Genomic DNA, 2,317 nt, shown 5'->3' with positions numbered 1-2,317 from the left:
TTTTTTGCCCCTTAAGTCATAAATTGAAATTTTGTACACTGGCACAATAACATGACAACAAATTCTTCCCTAGGTGACTTTTTTAGTTTAATTTATGTCATTGGGAGTGGGATTTGGGAAAACTGAAGGGATAACATCACTTATACTGGATAGAGCTTAAAAGAGTCTATGCATTGTAGCCAGAGAAACTCCCCTGGGCAGACCAGATTCAGCCTCACTTGGGAAATTGAACTTTTCACATACAGAGGAAATTACTTGGAGCTATACAGGGCTGGAGAGGAAATCTCTTTCTGGTCACTTTCTGGCACCTCCTGCCTGGTGTGCTCCATCCCTTCCCTACCACACTATTCCCATCTGTGCCCTCCTTCCCTCTCCCTCTGCTATGATCCTCACTCCCTTCTCTGGGAAGCAGTTTTTCTCCCATACCACCTTCTCCTTTCAGTGGGCCACAGATATGTGGTGCATGCTCCTCATTTTCCATTTGGTTTCTCCTTTCTCCATCTACTCTATGCTCATTCCATTAGATGCAGGTGTTAGAAAGGGAACTGTGGAATTTCTGCTGTTGTCACTAGTTTACAGACAGCAGGGGAGACACTGATTACACATGGCTTCTTCCCATCTTCCCAGCTGTGGATGGAGTCTGAAGATGAACAGAAGGCTGAGACCACCAAGATTGCTGGGAACACAGAGCCTGTTAATGCTGTGCTCATCCAAAGGCACCCAAATGCCCTGCAGGCTCTTGGACAATAGGTGCTCTATAGTTTGAGGGCGCCAAGAACAACTGAGCCAAGAATAAAAATTGGATCTGCCTATTGACAGGTAAGGGTTTTTTTTGTTTTTTTTTTTGTTTTGTTTTGTTTTGTTTTGTTTTTGTTTTTTGGGGTTTTTTTTGGTGATAGGTAAGACACCTTCCTGCAGGAAGCTGAGGAGGCTATAATTTATTCCCAACCTTTTGTGGTTCAGGTTTGTACTTTGTAATCTGAGGATGAGAAAAAAAATGGAGGGAAGGGGATGGGTCAAGATTAGTTTGTTGGGGAGAACGAGGATTTGAAAGGGGGAATGGATGGGATGACTGTTTGAGGAAGAGGAAACAATAATGGTATTTCTGAAGAGAAATCTATTTACAAGCTTTTTGCAAGTGGTAGAGACTATAGTGATTTCTGTTTTTTAAGATTAGAATATGCTGAACACCCAAAGTCAAGGATGGCAGCTCAAATCTATGCCTATAAAAATCTGAATAGTCAATATGGGATTGAAGTCTACCATCAAAACTATTTTCAGATCCCTTGGCTTGGACAATATAAGGACATTAGAGTTTATTTCCAGGCAAAGCTGTTAACACAAAAATTAAGATACTTGTTTCAGTTTGCTCCAAATGCTCACTTTTGTATGGAAACAGACATTTTTCCACATGGTAATTTATCTGTCCAAAATAACCTTGGATAAAAGGTAGGAAGTGAAGCCAGACCTTATTAAAGAAAATAGTTTTGTACCATTGCAAGAGATCACTTTGCACATCTACATAGAATTTTGTGTGCAAAGGAGAGTTCATGACAAAGGGAAAATACATTTGATTCAAGATTGCAGCCATGCTCTGTACCTCCACATTTGATGAATGAATTGCTTGAGAACATTCTCCTGTTTTCCAAGCACATATGGCTAGATTTGAGTCAGTGATGACCTACATATTCTGGGACTCCTTATTGCTAAGATATCTGCAAAACACAGTGGAAATGATAAAAGTAGGATTGGAAGGCTTAAATTTGCTATACAGGGATCTGTGCATCTGTCTAAAACCTTAGGGATCAAAAAAGGCCAATTAGGTGATAGCTGGCTATTTTTTTAAACTGTACAGATACCAATTCAGGGTGCCTTGTTTGATTTCAGAAGTGCTCTGCATCAACATACATTAAATTATAGGCTATCCTGATGCTGTCTCACTTAATACTGAAATATAGTCTGAGCTATATACATTTAAAGACTTGAATCATCTTTTTCACAGGCCTATTTTTTTCTTGTAGACTTGTGCAGTTCATTATACATGGTAAGCTTTTGAAAACATTTTCTGTTTGAGATAGGTTTCATCTCCCCATTGGGCGCTAGAATCACAGAAGTCAAGCACACATCAACACTAGTACTCTTCACTGCCTGCAGGGTCGGGAACAAAACCAGGGACTTCCATCACTATTTCAGTTGCTTTTGTATCATTATAAGGTTGAATAACCTCCACATATAATTTTAAATAAGACTGATGTTTGCCAATCCTTACATATAAAATCCAGATGATTCAGATGCAAACTTCACTTTTTCTCTTTCC

At 39.4% G+C, this 2,317-nt stretch overlaps 1 long non-coding RNA gene across 3 annotated transcripts in view; it reads left to right on the top strand.

Annotated features, from left to right (window-relative positions):
• LOC146599279 (uncharacterized) overlaps positions 1 to 2,317 on the top strand; it is a 72,504-nt gene that overhangs the window by 58,246 nt on the left and 11,941 nt on the right. For all 3 annotated transcript variants that reach the window (XR_014895055.1, XR_014895057.1, XR_014895056.1), the window contains one exon: positions 628 to 819. This is a non-coding gene — a long non-coding RNA (uncharacterized LOC146599279). The remainder of the gene's footprint in view (positions 1 to 627; positions 820 to 2,317) is intronic.

This window comes from Rhea americana, unplaced genomic scaffold, assembly GCF_003343005.1.
Source record: "Rhea americana isolate MKP2758 unplaced genomic scaffold, rheAme1 scaffold_142, whole genome shotgun sequence".
NCBI classification, from domain to species: Eukaryota; Metazoa; Chordata; class Aves; order Rheiformes; family Rheidae; genus Rhea; species Rhea americana.
The sequence above is the reverse complement of the archived record's forward strand: the minus strand, read 5'-3'. Positions and strand labels throughout refer to the sequence as shown.